The sequence below is a fragment of the Cavia porcellus genome, unplaced genomic scaffold (genome assembly GCF_034190915.1).
Source record: "Cavia porcellus strain 051 isolate PalLab524CR breed Dunkin Hartley unplaced genomic scaffold, mCavPor4.1 scaffold_12, whole genome shotgun sequence".
In the NCBI taxonomy this organism is placed as follows: domain Eukaryota; kingdom Metazoa; phylum Chordata; class Mammalia; order Rodentia; family Caviidae; genus Cavia; species Cavia porcellus.
The window spans coordinates 65,233,624-65,246,359 of NW_026947495.1; the positions used below are offsets into that span (position 1 = coordinate 65,233,624).

The 12,736-nt window shown below is 35.7% G+C and overlaps 1 pseudogene; it reads left to right on the forward strand.

Annotated features, from left to right (window-relative positions):
* Nucleotides 1–10,981, forward strand: part of LOC100720291 (RNA-binding protein 45-like) — a 34,198-nt pseudogene extending 23,217 nt beyond the window's left edge.
* Nucleotides 10,982–12,736: the final 1,755 nt, after the last annotated feature.

Below are 12,736 nucleotides of genomic sequence, written 5' to 3' on the forward strand. Positions count from 1 at the left end.
CAGACACAACATACCAGAACTTATAGGATGCAATGAAAGCAATTCTAAGAGAGAGATTTATAGCAGTGAACTCTCTCATCAGAAAAAGAGAACAAGCACAAATAACCTAATTTACACATCAAGCTTGTAGAAAAAGAAGACCAAAACAAACCTAAAGCCCATACAAGGAAGGAAATTATAAAGATCAGAGCAGAAATTAATGCAATGGAGATCAAAAAACAATACAAAGAATTAACGAATCAAAGGGTTGGTTCTTTGAAAGAATAAATCAGCGGCCCTTCCAGGGAGAGAACCAGCAGTAGCTCCTGAGATCCGCACCATGTTGGAACTTAGGACTCTGGGAAGCCAAGCAAGCACCTCTCCTCCATGGTAAGCAGTGGCAGTGTGGCAGACTGCGACCCTTCCAGGGAGAAAACCACCAGCAGCTCCTGAGATCTGCCATGTTGGAACTTAGGATGCTGAGAAACCAAACAACCAGCCTGCCTCCCTGCTAAGCAATAGTGAACCTACTGATGCACGACCTATAGTCAAACATCTCACTTCCCCTAACCCTCTTCTCCTGTCCCCGCCCCCATTGGCAAATGGGAACCAAAAATCAGAGCGTCTCCTGAGAAGTTGACCATAGCAAATAAGGGGGACTTCCTCCTACTATCTCTTTGAAGGCAAATAGTTTTTATTACTGTTTTGCTCTATTCTGATTAATGGTACTGCTCTATTCAATATTCTGTTTTGATAAGTTCTATAATATTCTATATTTCATCTCATTTTGATATACATGGTTGAAAGAACAACTATTATAAAGATAACGAAATATACTGTGATACCTATTACTGTTATCCCGGTAACCTGCTGTAAAGGTCTATACCAATTTCATTACACTGTCTCAGTTGGCTTTATTCTGTCTTGTTCTGTTGTATTTTACCACTTTCAAAATAAAAATTTTTTTAAAAAAGAATAAATCAAATTCATAAACCCTTCACCAACCTTACCATAAAAAGGAAAGAAAATTCATGTATTAAGGAATGAAAACAGTGAAATCTCTACATAAACTGAGAAAATTAGAAGATAATCAATATATAATTGGAAAATCTTTACTCTCATAGGAGAGAAAACACCAAAGAAATGGACAGATTCCTAAATATGTATGAATTACCAAAGTTATATCACTAATTTATAAGATTTCTGAATAACCCAAAATCAGCTGAGATTTAAAATGTAATTAAAACTTACCAACAAAGAAAAGCCTATGTCCTGATGGATTCGTGGCTGAATTCTACAAGAAATTTGGAGAAGATTTAGTGCATATACTTATCAAACTCTTTAACGAATTTTAGAGGAAAAAAATATTCCCTAACACCTTCCTGGAGAAAAATATTAGCCTGATACCAAAACAGAGAAATCCCCTATAGGCCAATCTCCCTAATGAACATAGATGCAAAAATTCTCTCAATAAGATACTGGAAAATAGAATGCAGCAAATCATCAAGAAGATTATACACCGTGACCAAGTAAGATTCATCACAAGGATTCAGGAATGGCTCAACACGCACAAATCAATAAATGTAATACACTATATCAATAGAGCCAAGACAAAAATCACATGATCATCTCAATAGATGCAGAAAAGGCTTTTGACAAAGTCCAGCACTGATTCATAATAAAAACATTACAGAAAACTGAAATCGATATTCTTTACCTCAATCTGATAATTGTCTGTGATAAATCCACAGCCAACATCATACTAAATGGACAAAAACTGAAAGTTTTTACTCTGAAATTAGGAACAACACAAGAATATTCACTATCACCAATTCCTATTCAATGTAGTTCTGGAAAAATTAGCCAGAGCAATTAGACAAGGGAGAGAAAAAAAGGAATATGTATAAGAAAGGAAGAAATTAAACTATCATTACTCACAGACGAAATGATACTCTACATAGAAGACCAAAAACTCTAGCAAAAGACTCCTAGAATTAATGAAATTCAATAACGTAGCTGAATACAAAATCAACACTCAAAAATCAGTAGCATTCCTATATGCAAACAAAGTTATCAAGAGAGAAATTAGGGAAACCACACACTTCACAATAGCATACCAAAAAATGAAATACTTAGGAATCGATTTAACAAGGGAAATAAAGATTCTATATATTGAAAATTACAGTACTCTGTAAAAGGAGATCAAACAGGATATCAGAAAATGGAAAGATATCCCTTGCTCATGGATAGGAAGAATCAACATAGTGAAAATGGCTATATTCTCAAAAATTTTATACAGATTTAATGTAATCTCAATCAAAATACCATTAACATACCTCCCAGAACTAGAAAAAAACATTCCTAAAATTCACCTGGAAGCAGAAGAGACCTAGACTAGCAAAAGCAGTCCTGGGCAACAAAGGCAAGGCAGGAGGCATCACAATATCTGATTTGAAATTATACCACAGAACTGCCATGATAAAATCGGCCTAATACTGGCCAAAAACATACCTAAAGACCAGTGTAACAGATTAGAAGGTGCAGATAAAATGATAAGCACACTCAGTCACCTTATCTTTGACAAAAGGGCCAAACATGTTCACGAAAAGACAGACAGCCCTCTTTAATAAATGGTGTAGAAAAACTGGCTTTCTATATGCTGAAGACTAAAACTACACCCACCTCTAGTACCATACACTAAACCAAAGTCAAAATGGATCAAAGATCTAACTGTTAAAATCTACTGGAAGGGAAAGTAGCTAGAAATCTTAAAAATATAGAGGAGTAGGCAGAGTGTTCATGAACAAAATCCAAACACCATGGGAAGTACTTCAAAGAATCTACAACTGGGTTCTTGTTTCATTAAAAAGCTTTTGCACATCAAAAGAAATCACCAACAGAGTGCAAAGACAACCCACAGAGTGGGAGAAAGTTTTAGCCAACTGTCCCTCAGACAAAGGACTTATATCTAGAACATATAAAGAATTGAATAAAAGCAGACCCTCAAAATTCAAAGACCAAATCCCAAATGGACATTTGAGATAAGCACACAGTTCTTACCTAAATAAATACAAATAGCAAATAAATATATGAAAAAATATTCAACACCATTGGTTACTAGAGAGATGCAAATTAACACTGAGATTCTACCTCAACCCAGTAAGAATGACTATCACCAAGCAATCAACCAATAATAAATGCTGGGGGCTGTGGGGGAAAGCAACCCTCTCCACTATTGTTGGGATTGTAGACTGGCACAACCACTGTGAAAATCACTGTGGAGATTCCTCAAAATCTAGGATTAAATGTCCCATTCAACCCAGCTCCCCCTTTTATTGCCAGAAAAATTAAGATCATACCACAGTGATACATGCGCACCCATGTTTATAGCAGCACAATTTGTAATAGTTAAATCTTGGAAACAACCTAGATGCCCATCAATCAAAGAATGAATAAAAATGATGGATTTTTAGATAATAGAGTACTTCTCTGCCATAAAGGAGGGTAAACTTGAGACTTTTATAGGTTATTGGATGCAATTTACTACCATACTCATAAGTGAAATAAATCGGACTCATTTGTATAAACATAATTTTGTCTCCCTAATGTAAGAAGCTGAAAGAGTAAATAAGATCCAGAATGTACAGTAGATACTACTGTTAAAAGGAAAGAGATACATGGATGGGGGAAAGGAGAAAAGGATGGGAAAAGGAAAAATGTATATATACATATAATAGATAAGATAGTTACACAACTAATTGCTATTAGTTCATTGAAAAGAACAGTTCGTGCCTATAATGTTTGATCAATTCTTCATGCCTGTATCTTGCAATATGAGCAGCTACTTTGAAGATAATACACAATGTACCAGCCATTCCATTGTTACTCTCCTGCAATCTTTTTATCAATTTCATACTATTTTTTATTGTTTTTTCTATTTAAAATAAAAAACAATGTCAATGAAAGTGGAAAAGCAGATGGAAACATTTTATGTGTTAAATTATCAACAGATAAACATAGAAATAAGATGTGGAATAAATTATTTGGATTTTGGATATTACAGAAATTTTTATTTATAAGACAGTGATTAATAAGGTTCTTATTACACAGATGGTTCACACCAAAATTTTTATCTCAGATCCTTCTATATTTCCCATTCAGCCACCCTTTATTGAGTACCTATGCTACACTCATTAACATGCTAAATAGAGGAATACAGATAAAATACATGGCAATCCTGGCATTTAAGGATTTTGTATCTACTTTGGGCAGCAAGACATAATAGGTAAAAAAATACTGAATAATAGAATAATTTTTAAATGCTCTTCAAAGATAAGAAATCTGACTTATTTGTCTTGCCATCACCCAAATACCTAGTATGGTGACAGGCTCAGTAAAGACTTCTTGAGATCTCTTCCATAGTAAGTTCTAGCGTTTATAGGAGACTCAGTGAGAGTTTGCTAAGTGAAAGAAGTATTCAGAAGCGTGTGGGACACTGTCAGTGCTGAGCAGCAGGTGCCCCGAGTGAGCAGGGAAACAAGTTCAGAGGAGGGGAACCGTGAGAGCAGTGTTAGCCAAGGCACAGAGCCAGGAATGACCGTGTCTTGTCCTACCTGTCAGGAGACAGTCGCATAAAGCGTGGTATCCCTGCTGAGAAATGATGAGACAAAGTCAGCTGAGTACCTTGGAGCCACATCTGGGAGTTTACGCAGAGTTCCAGCCTAGTCCACATTAGGATCCTCATGTAGTTTGTTTAAAATAACAAAGCTTAGCTGGATATGGAGGCACAGTCCTGTAATCCCTGCACTCTGGGAAGCTGGGGCAGGAAGATCACAAATTGAGCACAGCCTGATTTAGGTAACTTAGCAACTTAGCAAAATCTGCTCTCAAAATAAAAAATAAAAAAGGGTAGAGATGTTGCTCAATTCAAAGGCCTTGGGTTCAGTTCCCACTACTGCAAATAATAACACAACACCAACAACAACTAAAGAATGGTTGATCTAATCACAGTCACGGATAGATTTCCATGGAAGAGGTTTGAACTAACTGGTTTCATCCTGTTTGAAGCCAGAGAATAATATAAAAGCAATGGACCCTTGAAATACACCCATTAAAAACATATAAACATTATGTATTTTGTTTAAAGTTTCAGAGGGTGTTTAGAACCTTCCCTCCTTTTGAAGCTCATGCTTATCCTCCTAGTTAAGAATTCTTTGTCCAGAAATAAAGAGACCATGTACAGGGCTATTGTAATTATTTGGAGAGATTCTAAAGAACAGAAGCAGAGAACGTAAAATAATGGATAACATACTCTAAGAGAGAACGTAGAGTAATGGATAACATACTCTAAGTGTATTCCAGAGGAATCATCTTGGTGGCAGGTTAAATGTGAAGATGCCAAACAGTATTTTGATGCTAAGGAGCATGGGAGAGTGAATAATATCACATGCAGCTGAACTGCTTCTTCCACGTTCTTCCTACGTTGACCTATAAACTGGGATTCTTCCTGTTGGATTCATTGTTTGCCAAAGCAAAGAAGTAGGTCTGGTATAGATTTTGCTTTGTACCATTAGACTGTTGAGCTAAGTCAGGCACTAGCAACCTTTTATATTTACAGGAATGTTAAATTTCCAGTGAAACTTAAAATTCCTGAATTGTCTTTTTCAGATTTTAGAGCAATCTTAGCTGAACCAAAAAATAAACCATCCAAATCCTTGGAACAAGACTACTATAGTAACATGAGGCAGGAGGCTTTGGGACATTAACCTAGAATAAATATGTTTCCATTTGGTAAGTAATCTGCTTTTACGTCATAGTAGATCCACTATCTGCATTCTAAGTTGACTGTTTTTTTTAACTGTTTTTTGCCAAGTAGTCTGTAAATCTTACCTAGTGAATAAAAATATTAAATGTAGGGGGTTTTTTTCCTTAAAAAGTTGTCCATAGGCTGGGGGCTTACCTCAGTGGAGTAAGTGCCTGCCCTGCAAGCGCAAGGTCATGAGTTCAATCCCTGGTACCAAAAAAAACAAGTTGTTCACGATGTTGTGTCCTTAATATTTAATGCTCATTTTGTTTATTTCCAATGTACTCTGATTATTTCAGCATTGTCTATAAATTAAACTATGTCAGCACCACTTTTTTCATTTATGCAGCTAACCAACAAGTATAGAAAATATATGCAGATATCCCTTCAGTATGAGTTCTAATCCTTGGTCTCAAAACTGTGGCTTCTTTAAAATTAAGGCTCCAGAAAAGAATGACAAAAGTTGAAGCCAGAGGAAGGGAAAAGTGAGTGATGAAAGCAAGGTCTTTAGATGTTCTTTGCCATAAAGTATTTGACACATTTTTCAGTTTTACATACTGAGCTTCCCCCTACCCATCAGACTTGGTGTTTCTCTGATGAAGTTGGGTGACAGGGAGAGTTGTGTGCTTTCTTCTCCCTGTTCCCTTCTGGTGCTGGTGACCAAAAGCGTAATACAAAATGCAGCTTCTTTGCTCACTGCCATGGGCTTTTATTTTCTAGTGCATAAAGTGTTATGAGACTTTACAAATATCAAAACTTAAGATTTTCTGTTTTTTTTTTAATATTGTTGGAGATCAACAGCCTGAATTCCCAAATTTTGACAAGAATGACAGCAGAGGCCAGGAAGCTATCTCCAAACGCCTGTCAGTTGTATCAAGAGTTCCTTTCACTGAAGAGCAGCTTTTCAGCAGTTTTGACATAGTACCAGGATTGGAGTATTGTGAAGTTCACTGAGATCCTTATTCAAATTACGGTAAAATATTGTCTGTGATGTTTTTAAATGCATTCCATTTTGTTAAGATGACTTTTATCCAATGTCTTTTTTTGTCCAATACTGTTTGTTAAACAGAAATTTTATGTTTCCTTTCTATTTTGGACTTTAAAATCTGTTGCATTTTTATGTCAGATACTATTTGTACAACAGGAATTGTGTGTTTATTTTCTCTCCATTTTGACTTTAAACCTATTTAGACTTATATTAGACCTATTTAGAGCTATTTTTAATAAACAAACCCCTGGGGCTGTATCTCTAGTGTAATATTTAAAGATAATACTGTAACTTCCACGAAATAGAGCTTTTTTTTGTTTGCGGTAACACAAGGAAATACCTCAAGACCGGGTTTCTTTTTGTAATCTTTTGATTAATGCCAGACAGTTTTGCTTATTGTGGAAGAATTACAGATGAAGAGTGGCATGAAGACCCCACACTTGGCATTTCTTCCCGTTCTGTGGGCGTACCTGATTTAGTCCTGTTAGAGTGGCGTGCGTGTGGAGGAAGGAGGGAAACGCGTCTGGGTTGGGGCTGGCAGCCCTGGGGCAGCTCAGTCCCTTCCCGCGGACACCCCGACATGCCCACTGTTGCCCTGCCCACCTCATCTTTCGCACAGTTCTCCATCTGAGCCTCCTTTGCGCTGTCTCTGACCTTAGACAAACCTTACGCAGTCATTCTCTGTTCAGAGCTCCTAGGCACACAGGCTGTGTTCCCTGGCTCATTTGGGATTACATGTATTTATCATAGTGCTTTGTCCCCCATGCCATTCTACTGCCATTATCTAGCATGTTGAAATGTGTTTATTGAACCTGATATTATTTCTCTGGTGGACAATATCCAATGTATATATAGTGAAGGCCAGGCGTGGTAGTGCATACCTGTAATTTCATCACCTGCGAGAATGAGGCAAAAGGATTGCATGAGTCTGAACTACATCCAAATATATATATATATATATATATATATATGAGCATCTTTTAATTAACCAGTGTCAATGTCATCTGGTTATAATCCTATGTGAATTAATTTTAAATGGTCATTTGATTTCTGCATTTTAATTTCATTAAAATATTGGGTACTTGAGTTTAGATAGAAGCATAAAATTTTAAGTATTTTTTTCCCCCAAAGTAGTTTATATTGGAAATATATCATGAAAACCTCTCGGTTGTATCACAAGCTCCTAAGTTCCCTATTTAAGCACTCCAACATAAAATTGTTTCTCCCCTAAGTATCACCTTTTTGAACTGAAATCTCTCCCCTTAGCAGAAATTTCTCTGAAGGCATATGAAGTAGGTAACTTGATCTGAGAATTCTGTCACTTTGTTTTCTATACTTATCACTTTTTCTTTCTGTTGCTCTTTGATGAATATATATTGTTTCATAGACCACTTCTCATTCATTTCCTACCCAGTATGATAGGAAAATTTTAAAATTTTAAAAATTAAAAATTTACATTTGTTGGTATATTGATATCATATAGGAGAAGCCAACATATTAAATTCATAGATAACATATGATATTTCTAAAATGTCACTTATGCTTCACTTTTTAAAAATACTGCTCATACATTGTATAACAGAACTTTATCATCTGATGTCTTAGATTCTGTATTATTAGTTGTGTCATAATCAGTACTTTATATTTTTTCACCTTCACATTGTAATACAGGAGTCACACATTTAATATGCTTTTTCATTTTTGCATGTTATTTTAAGTTATAGAGTGCTTCAATATTGTAGCATCAGCTATTTATGCAAAATACAAGTTACATGGATTTCAGTACCTCCCTAGAAATTGGATAGGTGCTTCCTTCCTTGATGCAGAAGTAAGGTAACAGAGTAAGTAGCACTCTTGGATTGTCTATCGAAGTGATTATGATTCGAGAAAAAAAATAGAAAATAGTCGATCCATAGGAAAGTCACACAAAACAAGTTAATGTTAGAACTGAGCATTTCCAACTATCTGTAAATTATCTCCAGTCTCTTTAGAAAAATGGCCACACATAATGGTAGCTGCACAGCTTGCTTCAGTGGTGTGGAATAACCCAAGCCAGCAGCAATTTCTGGTAAGTGTGTAACAGTTTAACCTTTATAATGCAGTCAAAAGAATCAAAGATAAATGTGACCTTTGTTTATTATCTATTTAGTAAAAAAATGTTCTGAGAAGTATTAAAGGACCATGTACATGCCACTATATGCATTATGTGTAACTATGGCTAAAAATCCCTGAAATACGGTTTTTCTTTTTCTGACTTTGTACTTTACCAGCAATTTGGAGATAATTCTGAACTGTACTTGCCTCAAATCCAGACGGACTTTCATCATGGAAAAAAAAAAGTTGATCCAGAGATCAGAAATGCCTGTGAAAGAAAGAAATTTCGCTGTGTTTAATTCTCATCCTTTACCACTAGATGTATCAAAAGATATATTCTGGTAACATTTCAATTCTACAATGTTACATTTTTGTGATATAATTTATTTAAACTAACAATTTTAGCTTTCTCCCAATCTTGAAACTTACTCTACCCAGTATGATTTGTTCTTTAGTTTTTAAAATTCCTATTTGAAGCCTTGTTTTCAATTTAGGATCATTTCCTTGTCTTCTTTGTCAACTCAAGTCTCTACACAGAATTTTCTGTTATTTTGTTTTGAAAAAGTAAAGTATGTAGGATTGTTTCAGAAAGCTAAATGCACACAATGCACAAATACTTTGTTTCTTGATAGAAGATACATCAATGTAGCCCTGAGAATCCTTTTCACATATGTTTTCCTTCAAAGTTGTAATTCATCTGACTAGTATTCATTAAGTATCTCCTATTTTGTCAGCACTCTGTTGGGTCCTAAGGATTATATAATCATACTGAGTAAACAATATGACTCTAGGGAAGAATTTATAATAAGTTTAAATACAAGTTTTGTTTTTAACATATCTCGTATCTTGTTTTTTTCCTTTTGGTCATTTTTCTGTTTGCATTATAAAAATATTAGTGAATTAAACAAATAGATACTAAGTTCCTGCACAAAACATCAGGCATTTGGCTCAGGTATTTGGACATTTATGTAACTGATTCACTTATTTATTTTTTCCTGAATTGCTTCTCTATGCCAAGTAGGCACTGTAAGTTCTTGAGGTGTTATGTAAACAAAACATGATACTCTGTTAATAAGATAGCGTGATCCTTGCCTCTTAGACCTGTTCTCATGTAGGGAAGAGACAAATAGGCGATTACAGCCTTGTGATGAGATTGGCACTGTGATAAGTAACTTATGAAGGACACAGAGGGGCTCCTACTGTAAGAACTCTGAGCAGGCTTCTTGAAAGAAGGAAGGGGTACAAGGAGACATGCAGGCTATAAACTGTTTGGGCACAGGAGCAAGCTTCGAGTGTCAATAGTTTTCCCTGTCCAAGAGAGTATGAAAGGAAGCCATTAGAACATAGACTGAGAGATTATGAGGGAATGGGAGGGTGGAGAGGCCAAGGGCCACGCCTGAGGACCATGTTAGGAGTTTGCCCTTACCTAGAAGGCAGTGGGCAGCTGCTAAGGGCATGTTTAGGGAGGAAATGATCATGTTTTGCTTCAGAAAGACCCTGCAGGAGACAGAGTAGAGCACGGTGGGAAGGGACAAGCCTGGTGTCCAGAAGCCTAGTGAAAAGCATGAAGGGACCTCGGGCACAGGTGATCCTGATCCGAGCGAGGAAAGAGACCTGAGTGAGGATGAAGGAAATGAGCTGTGAGATGCTGCAGGAGTAAGACTGGCCTGAAATGGCTGCTGGGTATAAGAAGGATGGAAACGGAGTAGAGAATGAACCCCACATTTGAGAACTAAGGCAGCTGCATTTGTGTGTTTCGATTGAGTTTTTTCTTTTTGCTTTGTTGCAGTCGTTTTGGTAACCTGATCGAAGTTTACCTTGTGTCAGGAAAAAATGTGGGGTACGCCAAGTTTGCAGACAGAATGAGCGCCAACGATGCCATTTCAACTTTGCATGGGAAGATTCTTAATGGGGTCAGACTTAAAGTTATGCTGGCAGATTCCCTAAGAGAGGAGTCTAACAAAAGGCAAAGAATTTACTGATTCTCAGGTAAGCACTTCTTAATCTGAATTTTAAACATGCTGGTGAAATAGTGTAGGAAGAGAAATATATGCCTATATTTAATAAGTATTTTAGTTGTGAGCTTTTCAGAAAGCACTAGTTAAAAACACTTTAGCTTAAGACACTTCTTGTAATGGCAAAATTTCCAGAGTATTTGTTTAAAATTTAAAATATTTAAACCCAAAAATAGTTTTGACATTTAGTGGAAGAATGTTTGTGCTTGTCTATAAATAAAATCAGATTCAATTTAGGAAATTAATCTCTTTTATTATTGTTACAGGAAAATGTCCAAGCCAAATCATACTGAAAGGAAGATTCTTTGCATCAGAGAAATGAGAAGGCAGCATTTAATCTTATACCAGCAGACTGCTGGATCTTCCCACCAGTGGACCCTTGTGGGATAACTCCTCAAGGACAACAGGGCTGAATTTACAGACTTTAGTTTATATAGAAGTTAGAAGTGGGAGGTACAAATCAGTGACAAAATGTTACATAATTGGTTACATGCATTGAGACATATATTGACAGGCAGGCTATTCTTGAACAGATTTGTTGTAACAAAGGGATTATCTGTCATTAAACAGAAACACTCCAGGGAACAAGGGAGGAGGCCCTTACAAAGTGAGCAGAGTTAAAGACATTACCATACTATGGAAACATTTGAGGGAAAGGGTACTTAGCTCAGGGTGCCTTGAGGTATAGACAGTTACTGTGACTCAGTGCTTATCAAAGGTTTGCAGCTGGGCTTTAGACACTGTCAAGGTCAGCAACTTGATCAAAGACCTCTGATTTGTCTCTCTGAAATATCTGCAAGTTTGCTATTTTATAAATGTATCCCTACACTGTAATTGTACCCCAACATTATTAATATCTTTGATTTAAAGAACTGAGCATTTTAACATTTATTTACTAAATAAACTTTGAAATTGGAATACTTCTAATGACTTTTAACATGAAAAACTGGTGTTTGGAGTAATAAATTGAGATAATTTTAGCAGTTTTTAGAAAGAATAATTTTAGTTCTCACTAATAAAGTATATGAGAAGCAGCATCAAATAATGTATCTTAAGTTTTTGAACACATATAAGTGTTTTTCTGGACTTATGTTTATAAGTTTACATTGAAAAAATATTGTGTGTATATATTAGAAACTGTATATGTATATTTTATGTGTATGTATATTTTAGAAACTCTGACTTTTTTAAAAAGAAAAAACTCTTGTTTATTGTAAATACTAACATATTTAACCATGTTATGCCTTCTCCTATTTATTAGTTTTCAAAAATCAGATAGTTTCTTTTTCTAAGACAAGATATTTCTGTGGTTTAGGAAGACATTCTTTAAAATTATATTTTTTTCTTAATTCTGCAAATGAATTCTGAGTATCATCAAAAGCTGGTTTTCCTTATTTCTATACACATTAGCTTCTGAAGTCTATAGCAAGCCACATGAATCCAGTGTGAAGTTACCAGCTTGAAACCAGTTCTTTTTCACTTAAAGTTTTCTTTCATCTGATTAGGGAATGTGAGCTAGCAAGTATCAGAAAGAATCATGTCAGGCTTTCCTTGCTCCCAAAGGCCCTTCTCTCAGACCAACCAACTGGTCAGCTCCTCTTTCAGAGATGGCATTTGGGTATACAGAATGCTCACTAGATGCCTGTTGTGAATAATCCTATTTTTAAAATGTTCTATTTAAGTTGAAAATCTACCCCCATTACACCATATGGTGTTAGTGGTTTAATCCTAGAAATAATAAATTGCCAATGAAAACCAAATAGCTTTTTTTCCTGTATATAAAAAACATGAAGAACTGAATTCTGTTTATATGCACTATCCTGTAAAACAGCTTGCAAAATTGTTTATTCCTGTATG